We start from the raw sequence: 15,540 nt of genomic DNA, 5'->3' as shown, positions 1-15,540 counted from the left end.
TGTATCTGCTGTCCGGATGACTCAAAGCTTAACACACGATGCAAATGAACGCTCGCCCTTGTTGCCTCTACACGTCTCTCACGTCCCGAGCGTCTGCAGCGTTGCATGTTGTGGTGGCACACTGTTACCATCAGGAAGCTCACACAGCAAACCATTGTGCACGACTGAATACGAGGAATGGGGTCAAATCCCGAAACTTTTTACAATATGCGGAAAACGTTTGCTTTAAAAGAACACGAAAGTGTATTCTTAATATTCATTGTTTTGTTAATATGATTTTCTGACTAGTTTGCATAACATATGATGTGGGGGGGGGAGAACCATGCAAGTATAAATTAACCATTAACAAGCGCTAACAAAGCCACCTCAGACTTTCCAAAGAGCTGACAAGGACAGTTAATGGACATCCAAAATTGTCTTTGTTCAAATGTCAAACTGTGACGGTTTCTGATGTCAAGATGAACTAAAGCAAAAAGGTGAAATCTAAAATATGTTACATGCTTCAGAGAACTCTTTTCCAACTTACTTTCTGTCCAGTGACAGGAGGAGTAATCCTACATGCCCATAAGATACATTATACCCAGAATAGCTCTTTAAAATTGAACTTGCGTTTTTGCTTTGGTAAGTTTTCTAACAGTAACAGTTCAGGAAGCCTAACGGCTTGGGGAGAAAAGGAGGCTGAATCAGATGTAAAGCAGTTCAAAACAACATTTATGTTAGAAGTCAAAGTGAAGGGTACAAATCAACATGGTGTTTTTATGGCCCTCGTTATCCTTATCTAATCTATGGGGTCACTCAGCTCTTCAATCACTGTGTCTTTGGTTTGGACAAGCTGATCAAAACAAGGTCAAGTAAAGGAGAGAGGCTTAGTTCAGAGCTTTTTTTTTCTTTTTCATGAAAAAGTCTAAAGCAAAAAGCTTTACTTATCTTCCTGTTTACGTAGGACTGGACGCTAAAATGAACTAGCATGCCCCTGAGGAGACATCGATTATTCACACACTCACATGTAGCAGCCAAACACCCCGTAATTGATGTTTCCCATAGCAGGAAGTCCATTAGCTTCAGGTTTTACAGAGATAGGTGTAAAAAGAAAGCAGCTTTGGCCTTTTAAAAATAACATAATGCATTGTTAGTTTAAGCCACAGCCAGACAGAAGTACAGCTATACAGCTACAGCTCTTTTTCCTTATATGTGCCCCATAAGTGCTCGAGTCGCTCTCAGTTATTCAGAACGGTTGAGCCGGGTTAAGTTAGATTCAGTTCAAACATCACAAGGGAATCTGCATCAGTGCAGACAAAGGGTCTGCACAGTTTGGGAGAGAAGTAGCAGCTTTATTGTGTCACTACTTTGAGATGTACAAGTTGTAGCTGCTGTAGCTGCTGTAGCTATATACACATCACTGCTATCTATACTGCATGGTTTCTTTCTTTTTTTCACATTTTCCACACTCTATGAACTTTGTTACTTTAATCAATATTTCTTGGCCTCTCATTTCGTCTGTTATTGTTTCCACACATCAGGAAACGAGAAAAACCCAAGTTGTCCACTTTGGAACCAGTTTTTATTGGTAGAAATTCACACATACACACAAAAAAACAGCTTTTGAATGAGAATGAAGATTTAATCAGTGCATTAATAGAAGAACTGACAACAAAAACAAGTATAGTAGTGTGCACACCACCATCAGCCGTGAAAGACCAGCATTTAAATACGCAGAAATGCAGATGAAGTTGTGCAGATAAACTTCACTTTGCTGGCACCGAGTCTTCTCTGTGTGTCTTTTGTGTGAGTTAGTCCCGGTGTGTGCCTGGTGAGAGGCCCTTGTTATTATGGCCTGCTGCTTTTCAATGAAACAGCTGTGAGAGCCTCCAGTCAGCCTCCAAACGCAGCTCAGGCTGCCTGGTAACTGCCCTCCGATTGGCCAACTTTCCGCCCCCTCCGACCAATCGCGTGAGCCACACGTTTAGGAAGCACATGGGGAGGAGGAAAAACACAACACAGGGGAAGGGGGGGGGGGGGACAGAAGAATGGTGAGAACGTTTCCTGTGGAAAAAAAAAAAGAAACACTTGAGAGCGTACAGAGATTTTTGGATCAGGTTTCCAGTAGAATTCAGGGTGGAGAGACTAATCACACTTGAAAGGTTGTAACTTTTATAGGCCTTTGAAATGTTTTCTTGTTTCTCGAATACTCTCTTTGGGAAGTTCTGTCTTGGTGTTGCACTTTTTATTTGGCAGAGGAAGAAGAAGCAAGGGAGAAAAGAAAACTACAAGTCAGGCATTCTTGCTTTAAAATGAAACTTTAACAAACTTTTCTACATTTAACCAAAATGAAGAGAGCAAGAAATAATAATAATAATAATAATAATAAAAAACTCCATGACCTATTTCTTTGTATCCTTTTTGTATTGTGAGTGACAACAGGACGGGGGTGGGCTTTGTGATGGGAGGTTGTTGGCTTTATGTCTGGCAGGCTAAGACGTGCCACTGCTAAACCAGTGTTTCCAGGGCTTCATGTGGGCTTACTGGAGGACCGGAGTCGTGCCTCTTAGGCATAATAAGTGTTTGTTTTACAGTAGCTGTGACGCATGCAGTCGCTAGATGTGAAGTCGGCGAATTACGAGGGCTGTAATTTCCTTCCTCACCGGCTCACCTTTACCCGTTCTCTGTGGGTGTCTGACAAACGGTAATGCCGTGCATCTTATCTTGTACGAGTTTGGAAGGCGAGTAGGTGGGACCTTGTAATTACGACGGTGGCCTGCAGATCTTTGCGAGAGCTTCCTGCGCAAACAGCCCCTCGCTCCCCTGGAGGTCACACACGACCCACGAAACCCGAACGCGACTTCTCCAGAAAACAAGACGTGACGAGAGACTAGAGTTGCAGATAAAGCGACGTGGGCTGTGTGATGTGGTGAGGAGGATGGCATTGAGTTGCACAGGTTGGCTTATTTGTGCAACGTGTGTGCGAGTTCTCTTCTAATTATGAGCAGATGTAATCATACTTCAAAACACATAAACACTGATGGCGAAGCTGCGTCCCAGAAAAAAAGAAAAAGAAAAACAACAACACAGAGAGACGTTGATAGAGCGATTTGCTGACACTGCGGGGTGGTGGGTGCTTTTGACTTATTGGATACCACAGCCACAAGTTGCAGCAACAGGTGATGAAGTTGACACAGTTTAGACAACTCAAACTGCACATTAAGTGATTGAGACCTAAATCGGTTTACTGAGGAATGTTTGTAATGGCGGTTTATGCTATAGCTATACTGTAAAAATAATTTGTTTATATTGTAAGAGTGCAGGCGGCTATTTTTATTGCTAGAAACAAACTAAAAATACGACAAATATGCAAAATTAATGCAAACATCACAAAACAGTCTGTTATTAAACAGTATTAAAGTGGAAAATGGATATAGAAAAACAGAAAAATAGTTTAAAAAAATACCGACATTTGAAAGTAGGTGAACCTAACCTCAAGACAGAAGAGAGTTTAGCAAATTTTTACTGTAGTTTTACAAGTTTTCTTTTGTAAAAAAAGAAAATACAATAAATGCAGCAGAACATTCTGCTGCATTTATGAGAAATTAAACTGATCATGCATGGATGACCAGCAGAAAAACTGATAAACAACCAGTGTGTTTTTACATATTTCTTTCTTTTTTTATATACTATTTACATCATTTATAGACAAATGGACATTTTCTGGTGGTAGTTTTAACCCCCTGACACTTAACGTATCTTGAGACTCTTTTATGCTGGTGGACTAGTAAACTACATGAAATGGCAGCTTTACATTAAGGGGAATATCATTTTACAAGTCAACATGGGTAATCTTGAAAATTCATTTGAACTCTTTTAAAATAATTAAACTTATTTATGACTTAAATTAGATGTCTTAGTAAGTCTTACTAAGATGCTCTCTGTGGCAGAGTGGGCACATGAAGCCACAGAAGTGCACAACATCAACGGAAAAATGTTTTGCTTCCTCCTGGCTAGATGCAAGAAATAAAGTCGATTTTCATTGTTCGGAACTTGCAACTGTTTGGCTGTTTCGAAATTTCTTTCTCGGCATTATACCAACAACAGGAAGTTTGCAGCTTGTTTAGTTCGCTGTCCTTCCACAAGGACACAATTCTGCAGCTGTCATTCACTCGTATGAGCTGAGTAACTGTAAAAAGCCAGTTACTGTCGCCCGAGGCACCAAGAGGCTGTTACCCTGAAGTCACAACAGCTGCTGAAGACAATCTCCAGCTCCCTGACATTAGCAATGAAAACTTGTATCACGAAGGACATTGGATGTACAGGGTGCCCAAGCAACTGTAATATTTTGCTTCTTTTTCTGTCCAGATGAATATTTTTGGGATATTCACTGATCGTGTCGCTGTTATAATTCCATATATCTCAAAACGGGTCGCTACATTTCGATGTAAAACACTGGATTGTGAAGCACAGACGTAAAAACACTAAATCTCGTGAGGAGTCTACCCCAAACAAACCAATCGGATGGCAATGAAATAAAACGCCTCCTACCCTGTATGGTGTCATGTGTGTGAGAAAAGAATTCCAATCTGCTCCCACTGTGCTGCCCAGACAATCCCAACGTAATCCCTGGAGTTCAGTCCAGGATTATGGTGTCTGCTCCACCTTCCATCTCAGCCTTATAGAAATTAGTGGACTGTATATGAGCTAAAAGCCCAAGAGCTAACACCTCCATTCTGCAGCTTGTAACAAAACGCCATTTTAAACGTCCTCACGTTTTCCTAGAAAAACCGACTACGCCTAGCATTTCATCAGATTAGGTTCCCCTGGGGTAGATTTCAAAACATCAGCTCCAAAACAACTTTCCTTCCCAACACGTGGCAATTCTTTAAAACTGATTCTTCTTATATTTTTGATGATTCATTCATTTCATGGAGGTTCATTTGTTCTTTAAGCTGTTGCATTATTTACAACCATCGTGAACTCCTTATTGTTTCAGAGCTGTTTCATACTAACCCTGCAGCAGGGTTGGCAACCTTGGATGTTTTTGACCCACTTTGACAACAAATTATGTTAAGTAGCTTTCCATAATCTCACTAAATCTATGCAATATTTGCTTTGGTTGGGGGTTTTAATCTGTCATACTTTGTAAAGAGCTGGCTGACCCCAACCAGGATAAGAAGCAAGAACAATGGAAATATGGATAAAAAAAAAAAAATACAAAAAAAAAAAAGTCAAAACAAATAACTGAGATTTGAGCATATTTATTGCCTTATTCATAATTAAAAGTGTAAAAGTGTAGGTACATGAGTGCAAAATCTACTTCTGGTATAAAACAGAAGACACAAAACTGAGAAGGGGGAGGGAGGAACAAGAGATGGTTTCCCATCTTTTCAACCTCTAGTCGCTGCAGGCAAGGAGTGACTTGTGAAGTGAAAGACACAAATACCGTATGTGTAGAAAATGTGCTGCAAGTGTCGCAAATGATACTTTTCTCCAAATATAGTTGGACTGATGGCTACCATATGTGATCCAGCAGCAAAGTTAAAAGCACACTGCATGAAAGCACGACTCTAAACAGGAAATCTGGTCCATTTGGAGCCGGCAGGAAAGAACGGGGGTTACAAATGTCAAGAGTAAATCTACACACTTTTACTGTCCAAATAAAATGCCACTTTGAGAATGTAAAACGTAAAGCCAACCCTTCTCCTTTCTGGTATTTCTTAATAGCATTTCACCCAACTAGCCTTTGGCATTCCTTCCTCTCATTAACAACCAGCCTGGGTCCGTGCAGCGTTGCATGTGGGGTTTACTGTAAGTGATCCAGACTGGCCGAGTGATTTACATTTTTGGTTAAAGATTCAGTGGTCTAGACGCATTCCCTTCCGGCTTGGTTCATTTATTTTTCCATTTTCTGAAATTCTGTAATTTTTGCAATGTGGTGCAATTCTGCGAAACGGGAGTTTGCAGAAGTTTAAGTACCGGGATCGTAGGCTTGATTTTAGTTTTAACATAGTTATAAAACTAATTATTTCAACTGTTGTTCCCCCCCACCTCCCTGAGATAGACTGAATACACATTATATGGCTGCAGTTATTTTCCTAATTACATATGGAAAATTTCTTAAAGGCTATGAAAGGTGTGGAGAAAATGAATAGATAAACGGGAGTAAATTAAAAAGAGTATTTTGCAATTTGTGGATATACGTCAAGAGCAACCGTTTAATAAACCTACATTGCGTATGCAAATCAGTTCTGTCTACAGAGAATGGAAAACGACTTTATGCGCCATTTGCATGTGGAAGAGATAACCGAATGAAGAATCTCTGCTTGTTTGACGAGGTGTGTCTGATGTCTGTGTGACATGGATGGTAAATATGAAGCAGAATGCGTCAGCGAGGCCTGCTGGTTTTCTCAGCATGACATCAGTTAATATGCTCCGTAATTTTATTTTGCCTACAATGTCAACCACAAATGTTTTTTTTGGGGGGGGCAGGGTTTGTGCGTGTGCATGTGGTGTGTGTTGAGGAAGAACGATACAGCTGTGGGCAGGCTTTCCTTTGTTGGAAGGTTGATGGAGCTAATTATAGGGCAATAACTGAAGAAAACCTGTTAGAGGTTGCAAAAGGCTCAAAATTTATCCAATGTTAATATTACGCCCAAAGTTAGTTGTCCGACTTACGCACACCATAAGTTAATTCAAGGGTTTAACATTTTTAGTGCACATTGTATCCGTCCTAACTATGAATGGTAAAAAAAACTACCTTCCCAGATATTCCTCTGACTTGAATTTATGAAATCCATATCCCACAATTAGCTAAATCCTAAATTTAATCCTAACAAAGACAAAAACACATTTAGTGTAAATAAGACTGGGACTTGTTGTTCTTCAGGCCAACTGTACAGCTACAAAGATGTTACTTCTTAAGATGTGAAGCAGATTGAAGTGATATTTGTAGTTAGTCTCATATAAATTTCACAGCTGGGTGGGTACAGGTCAGCCATCTCTAGTTTATCACTTCACTTGTGCAGAAACACACAGTTTCTCCTTTTCAGACTTAATGCAATCAGTGTTCCAGTTTTGTTCAGGAACATTTAGTTACTTTGGAGAAAGACGTCAGTTGTGTTCATTGGGTCGTCTACACTGTTAATTTTGTATATGCGTGTGTGTGTGTGAGAGAGCATGCGAGTCTTTGTATGTTTGTGTAACCCACTTAGGCACGATCTTATTACTGTGTTCATCCCAGACACCGCTGCCTACTTCCTACGCAGCTGAATGCTGATCGAGTCACAGGCCTGAATTGAATTTACTTGCTTAGATTCCTCCTTAAAAACTGCGTAATGTATTTTCAGAATGTACTGAGCAAAACTCACTAAGTTCGATCCAAGAATAAAGAATCCTAATGAGAAATGCTCTTGTTTAAAACCACTTCAGTTATTTGCACAAGACCTGTACTGGTCATTCATTCATTTGTTCTTGTATATTTTAGTTTTGTAAATCATTGTAGTTTTTGTTGTTTTTTGCTGGTAAGACCCTGGTTCTACACTCCGTTTCGGGTTCTCGGCTTTTGAGAAGCGATTGCTCGCTGGAGGCTTGGTTGAAGGTTTACATTTCCCGTGCTATGAAGCTTACCCAATCTTGTGTGCGCTGTGAGCAACCATCCCCACTACAAAGAAAGAAGTGATGAGCTAAAATGGATGGCCGTTGATGTTAATTCAATATGAAATCAATTTCGCCATTCACGACCCCTTCTATTTGCTGACTGGCCCAGTTAAAATTCAACCACAAGATATTGAGCTCAATGGGAGAAATCCCAGATGGGATGAGAGGTAATGCCAGAGTTAATCAGATGATGATTGGAGCTAAAACAATACTTTTCAACTCTTATTAATGGAAATGTTTAATGATCTGTTTTTGTCCACTTCTCAATCTGAGATCCTCACGCTACCGCACAGTTAAAATTCCCAATTCGTAAAGTATCCACCTTTTACACCAGTGCTTTCATAAATCCTAATAGCAAGCAGGTGTACCGAGCACTTCGGGTGATGACGAAAACTGACGGCTGCCATTTATTTCAGGTCTAGATCTAAATAATGCACATTGGATCCTCTGAAGCTTTTATGTCACATCCCCTTTCTCTCCGTTTCTATCTTAGGCCCTTCTTCTGGCTGACTTGTGTCACCTGCCTCTGCACAGATGTATGCAGAACCAAAAGGACAGAATGCGGCTTTAGCTTCGCTTCCTGTCACATCTGTGGTACGATTTCCGAGAGCATCTGCAGAAGGACTTGTTGCCTCTGAGTGAGCGGGTTCGTGCTTTGTGATAGCGCCTGCATCGGAGTAGATTTAACACAGTGGAGTTTGAATGTTTAAATGGATTTTAAAACTTACGCAACCGGGTTATTGCAGCTTTTTATTTCATTAATATATGTTCCCTTTAACATATTTATTTGGGTTAAACGTCTAAGTGATGCTGCATTTTGTCTGAAGAGACTGAGGGCAGGACCCATGCACAGACCCACGTGTTGAACACGCAACGACAAACAAACAGACCCACACAGACGTGTGTATGCCATTTATCTAATTAGATTAGAAGCTGTTTGGGTGGGTGGGGGATGAAAATCTGCTTCATGAAAACATATTGAGTGATCTGAAGTCCAAACAACAAGAGGTTCTTATGGAGCCGAGCCGATAACGACGCATCCCTGCTGCAGACTGACTGGCTCATTTTATGGCGGCTTCTGAACTTCACTGAGTAAACTCTTTCATTCTGTCAGTAAATATTTTATACTGCGGGAAAATGAGCATGTGATGAGTAAATTCTTCCATAAACACATTTACCTGCTCTGAAGGACCTCAGGTTTTCAAATTGCATCTCAAAGAGGAAGAGTAAAATGAAGGAATGAATGCCGAAAAGAGAGATAATACTGGTATCTTTGCTAAAAGTCTAGGAAAAATGCAAAGAAAGTGGAGTCATTTATTTATCAGGAAAACTAAGTTAAACAAATAAAAATTGCAATTATAAAGAGAAAATGTTGATGCCCATTTTTGACAGATTTTTTTTATATAAATGTTTTCAGACATTTCCTCTTTGGACCTTCCTACAAAACACACATTCATCATGAGAAAACATATACAGATGTAAAAACATCAGACATCATCCCAGACTTTCACATTGTAATAAGGATTTTCTATCTTAATGAATGTACAAACACAAGCACATATTGTTCTGGGGGGGAAAAAAAGAAAAAGAAAAAGATTATTTTTTCCCCTTCTTTTTGTTCAAGCTTTCCTGCCAGTCAGCTAATGTTTGCACCAGTCCACGTTTAACTTTATTCGTAATTATCCCGTTTACATGTTGGACTGCTGTGTGCAACATTTACTTGGCGCTGAATGGTGTAGCCGATATACGAATATCCAAATGAAGCTGAAGTTTGGTATCGTTGGAAGGTTCCAGAGGTTCCCATGGATGGATCGGGCTGCTGCCTTCGTCACCTAGCAGGAACTGATTAGATACCGTCATCTGTATTACTGGCAGCTGTGTCCAAGATAACATTATGAACTCTCTATGGTGATGATGTGAATAAAAAAAAACCTATTGTAGTCATAGGCTGTCACCGCTCTGTCTTCAGTCTCTGCTCAGATATTGTGAAAGTGGGTTAGGGCAGTATTTACTGGAACACGCTCCTCCTTCTGCTTTCCTAATATTCACTTACACTGTGAATGTTTATGTGCCAGGGATCTCATATTTCCAAAGATGACGCTGACAAAGGCACGCTCTCCATTTTGATCTTGACCAAGGACTGTAATGTCTGGATTTTTTTTCCCAGATATTTTCTATTGTGAAATAGTTGGACCCAACTTCATTTCACCATAACCGCCACAAATGACTATCAGTTGTTTCACATGGTGTGTTAAACAACTGTGTATCACATAAACATGCACAGTTTCAAACATGAAACATATGCCATGAGAAGAGTTCTGAAGTCCAAAGGGAGTCCAGTTTCATGTTCGATCTGTTGTAAGCAGGTGAGAAGTCGGTGAACGGGAACAAGGTCACGTTTGTTTTTAGGCTGTTGGGCCTCTAAAATGCATCGATAATTACCCAGAAAAACATGGAAAGGAAAATTTGTCTTTGCTATATTGATAGGTCAGCTGAAACTGACCTATCAAACTTTGATCTTGAATTTCTAAACTAATTTGCTTTGATCCTTTGTGTGATTTTTGAAAATGTAATACTCCTCATCGCAGACTTTATTGGCTGCTTTTACAGTAGGGAATGTGATGGTGAGGGGAGGGCATGCATAAATCAAAACAGACCCAAGAAGTTATGAAAACACGATGGTCGGACCTAGTCAACTGCCAACCAGCCTCGATGGTTGACACGAGGGTGTGTGGCTAATCCTTGGGATTTGGTATGCTTTTCACTCACCTTTCAGATTTTCTACCAGTCTAGCTTGTTGTTGTCTTTAGTCACCAGTTTTTTCATGTTGCCTCCTTCGACCTTCTCTTCCTAATCTTTTCAGACACGAGACAATTTTCCTTCCATTTTTTTTATTTCAACAGTTTGATCCCTCATCCATTTTAGTTCCCAGTTTTGCTGCTTCTTCGCTCATTATTTCCTTTCTCTGTTCACCGCTCCCTATGACGCTGTTAGTGTTGGTTCTTTTTCCATATCCCGTCCTTCTTCTCACCCACCTCTTTTTCTTATCCTAATCCTCTCTCCTGTGGAACCACAAAGCCACTCGCACTGATGGGGTCCTGAAGTTCATTTCCAGCTCCACAGCAGACTCCTGCAAGCCCTTTTTTGGATCACTGATTTGACCTTGGAAGATCAGTGTAAGTAAAATTCAGGGGGTTTCAGTCACCAAGACGGAGCTGCTCCAATCACATAAAAAAAAAAAAAAAAAAAAAAATCAATGCTTAGCGGTGCAGTAGCATATATTTTAGTGTATCTCCTATCAGAAGTGGAGCTTAACCTTTAAGATCCACCAGTAATGATTTTCTCCTTGTGGTACTGTTTGATCCTTTGTTTCTATGTTCAGGACGTTTTACAATACTGATGGAAAAATGATTCATCGTTTGCAGACAACTGCTAGTATTCCAGCAAGTGTGCAAATAATTCCAAAGCAAGAGCTTAACGAGAGTGCACCTTGTCCGTCACATGTCATTGATTGGTTTGTTGTTTAGACTTGACATCGGTGGTTTAAAATATAATTTCAGTGTTCATTTTTCAAATAATCTCCTAAATCCCGCAGCCGCCCAGTCTGGCAACAAAACAATCCGCTTAAGCGGTTGAGCCGCCTGCGAAATCGGTGTTGGGGGGATTTTGCATGGGTCTAAAAAAAAAAAAAGAATAAGAAGCTGTAGATGCAAACATGTACAGCTGGACATTAAGGTCACAATGCATGAGGGTCTATTGGGTCTGATGTAGGAAGGATCTTCCCATACACTCTTGTGAAGACTAATGTATTTCATAAAAATAAAAAAAACTCTTGTGGGCTTCAAGTATCACCACAAAGTGGTTGATTCACTATGATTCACTAGTAAAGTGAATAGGTGGACAGTTTTAACTTCAGCAAACAATTAAACCAACACCCAGAATTGTAAAAAAAAAAAAAAAAATGTATAAAAGAAGAGCAGGGAGATTGTTCTTTATCCAGTCTGACGTGTTTAAAAACTCCTGGTTCTTTGCCCTTTAAATCCTTGACAGAAGCTTCATTTCTGCATGTAGCAGCAAAACCAGGGAAAGCAACTGAGGCATTTAAACATTTATATCTCATTCAATTTAAACAACTTTGCCCTGAGGTAAAGGTCACCAAAGAAATAACAAAATCACTGTTTCTTGCGTCAGAATCTGTGACTCGGTGAGATAAAAACAAGGATGTCCTGGTTAGACGGGGACAATATCTGTCGCTCTGGAGAATCTGAAAGTTTACCGTTCAACTGCGGCCTGGCCACTGCAGTCGCAGCTCGATTCTCATCTCCCTTCAGCCGCTCCGTCTGGGATTCTTCCACTGACCTTGATTTCTCCAGTTGAATCTCAACCTGGACTATCGGCGAAGGATTTGTAAACAACGGCGTTGATTCGCTGCGCCTTTCTAGAACTGCATTCTGCCTAGGAAATAAACGGAGTCATTCAGTTCGTGTTGACCAGTCTCGGTCCTGCAAAGCAATGCTAATTACATTCCACAATATATCAATTAGTCAGTTTAATTCTCCACATGTTGGTTTTGATTGTGCTTTTAACAGTGTAGTTTATTAATCGTATTTTTTTAAAATTCTTTTCTGATCACGACAAAAGGCTCACACCAAGCTACACTTAGTTGCCAAAGACAACTAAACATCAGAAGAAACTTTCTTAAATTTACATGTCTCCACACATGCCAGTAGACTAACGGTCGTTAATATTTTATTTCAGACGTAAAACAATTTCTCTGAGTAAATCCGCATTATCACCACATGCTGAGAACAAAGCCAGACGCATCTGACAGCTTTACACAGCAGACGCACATTATGCATGCAAGATTATACGTTTCACTTCATGGGCCTGATACTTGTGACGTTCCCTCTTCCCAGTGGCACAGATCGTATTTAATGCTCATAAAGATTTCATGAATCTAAATGCATAGATGCACACTCTCTATGTGCTCGACTGTTCACAATATTACTGAAGATTCAAATGGGATACTGTGTAACAATGAAAGGATTTCAGACCAAAACAAACTCGTAAATCTGTGAAGTACTTTTTACTGTCTGCTGAATGAATCGATATTTCTTCTGTCAGATGGCTTAAGAATGTAGTTTACCTGATTGTTGAAAAAAAAAACAACAAAAAACTATTTGCTACTGACTGTAGCAGTTATTTTTTTATTTTGAAACAGAAAATTCAAATTGAAAACTGGTGTTTAATTGATTAGCTCAGAAAATATGGCATGAAAAATACATTGACCCCAAGGTTTAAGGATGTTTATATGCTCTTCCTTTGACGTTTCAGCCTCATTCTCTCTCTCCTTGTTTCCTGTTACCACCTGACAACTCATGCAAGTTTTTTTTTTTTTTTTTTGCCATTATTGTTGCCTGCCAAAACCTTTTCAAAAATGTGTTTTTTTGTTGTCGGTGTCGGCTGTGAAGTCATGACCTGAATATTTCAAATTAAGAATGCTTGAATTTTGTCTGGGATGTGTCCCTCCTACCATGAGAGAGCAGGAGAGTTTCTGCATAGTAACAAGGCCTTTCCACGCAAAGGGCAATATTAGTTCATGTGCATGCACCACGTACGGTGACTGTCTGATGGGGGAGACTAACGTCTGCAGGGGGTCTGTTCCCCTTGACTGGGTACAGGGATCCAACATAAACAGCCCCCGAAATCAACCAATCAGACTGCACAATGCAGTGGCCGCCCATGCCCCGTCGGTAACCTCAACCAACACACACACACGCACACGGATAACAAAACTCGGTCAGAGTCTGGGACATGAAACCAAAGGCACACTCAAATTCACGCATCCACAGCAGAGCAGTGTCAAGTGCTGGAGGACATACAGCAGAGACATCCCTGACACCATCTGACCTTCTTTTAGTGGACGTGTGTGTGTGTGTGTGTCTGGATCCAGACAGGCTTCCATTAGTGATGGAGGTGAAGTTAGGGTCCCACGCACTCTGGATACCAGCACCCTTGTGCAAATGCTTGTTGTAGCAGCGCAAACTGCAACGAAAGATGTTTCCATTGCAGCTTGTTTGATTTAGTCACCCTGAGAAAATCCGGTGTGAAAGCTCCTCCACAGCCTGCCGTATTGTCCTTGTCGGTACCTCCGTTTGCTGCCGTTTTCGTTTTTTTTTTTTTTGGAAAGCGGCCATGTTGAAATCCCTGCGCGTCTCGCGGGATCGTTGCTCTTACTCACCCTTGTCTGCTAGAGGATGAGGATAGGCGTTCTGAGACAAACAAATAGACAAGACAAAGGAAGCTATAATTAAACACTGGGATGAAAATCAACCTGCAAAAGGACAAACTGCAGACAATATGTGTTTTTTTTTTTTTTTGTTTTTTTTTTGTCATTGTGAATAAGTACCAATGCTCTGAGGGAATTCTGGTGTGTAAAATGTGAAAGTTGCACATTTTTGAGGCATTTCGTTTTACGTTGGCTGTTCTTGTAGATAACACAGCAATGAATGGATGGATGGCAAATTCCTCAAAAGCTCTATTAGGGTTATAAGTATCTGAAAAGGAGAAGGTGTCCTGAAAACCAGCGAAGGAGGGATTCTGCACTCCTGCTGTGACGACTTGAGTAGAAACAAGGGAATTTTGTTAATGAACAAATCAGGAGCAGCTTTGAGCAAAGATCTTAGGAGTGGAGGCCCACTGTGGTCGATTGGCGAATACAGTAGTTGGTTACCAAGGAGACTACAGGCGCGCCGCCGAGTTGCACTGATTTCTTTGGCAAGTCCTCCTGCTGCTTGAGAATCAATAGATGTAAACACGGCTGTTTGATCTCCTACCTCAGAGAGGCATACCGTTTTGTTATGCTATGAATATAATTATTTGAGGAATACGAGAACTTTTATTCAGTTTTGCAATCTGGTCAGTTTCCAAAGAAAGATGCTATGTGCTAGAAGAACACAGACATCACAAAAACGTGAAATAACATCTCATTAAATAAGGCGGCACAGCATGCAGCAAAAACGATGGACAATAATATAGAGCAACAGAGCATGATTAGGTAAGCATCCATACCATCTTTTCATGTCAGCAGACTGTTATCTACGCCTGTGATTACGTCAAAGACCTCTGCGACATTCACACATGGCGCAGTGGTCACAGATTGACTCATTTCTTCGGTAAACGGCATACATAACTGTCAAGGTACACACAAAACAGCCATAAATACACACACAGATGGTGAGCCAATCATCTTCAAAGAGAATATACCATTACAAATTCTTGTTTGTCTTAGTATGCTCTATGGACACATTTGGACTCCCGTTCCCCTGCCATGGATAGCAGGATTAAGAAAACTAATCCCATCATGCTGAGTTGAAAATATTCAAATCTTCTTGGAAACCAGACAGAGGATGAGCCAAAAGGTGTGAGTTTTTTGTATGACACGCTCACCGAGTCCACAAAAAAAAAAAAAAAAATCCGCAGCCTAAATGGCTGTGAGCCTCCTGGGATGTGGTGAGGGTGAGCGTGCCTCATCCATCTGTCCCATCCGTCCAATAACAACCCTCCAACCCCCCCCCGTTCTTTCTCCTCGCCTTGTTTGCCTCCTTTCTTCTCCAGGTGGGCTGAGTCCAGCCCACTGCATACATGCATTAGAGCTGCCTCAGAGTAAAGCAACCTTGGGATGCCCTTTAGTTACCATGGCAGCAGGCAGGAAAGCCATGTAACATTATCATTTGGTAAGCCACAGTGAGTCAGCTTTATCAGGACTCAGTTTATCATGCATGTCAAATTTATTACAGTTAGAAATAAGAAGTTGGTCTTTATCACTTTTAACTTGCAAATGAATTCGACTTGTGAGGAGAAGGTGACCGGTTGGAGGAATAATTCATTCAATTTGTC

At 40.6% G+C, this 15,540-nt stretch overlaps 1 long non-coding RNA gene across 1 annotated transcript; it reads right to left on the bottom strand.

Annotated features, from left to right (window-relative positions):
* Nucleotides 1–1,438: 1,438 nt before the first annotated feature.
* On the bottom strand, nucleotides 1,439–6,052 carry LOC148152504 (uncharacterized). Its single transcript, XR_015762198.1, has 2 exons — nucleotides 4,531–6,052; nucleotides 1,439–2,043 (listed from the first exon to the last, which is right to left on the bottom strand). It is a non-coding gene; the product is annotated as an uncharacterized LOC148152504 (long non-coding RNA).
* Nucleotides 6,053–15,540: the final 9,488 nt, after the last annotated feature.

The sequence above is a fragment of the Poecilia mexicana genome, unplaced genomic scaffold (genome assembly GCF_051168715.1).
Source record: "Poecilia mexicana isolate PSO_F unplaced genomic scaffold, ASM5116871v1 scaffold_23, whole genome shotgun sequence".
In the NCBI taxonomy this organism is placed as follows: Eukaryota; Metazoa; Chordata; class Actinopteri; order Cyprinodontiformes; family Poeciliidae; genus Poecilia; species Poecilia mexicana.
The sequence above is the reverse complement of the archived record's forward strand: the minus strand, read 5'-3'. Positions and strand labels throughout refer to the sequence as shown.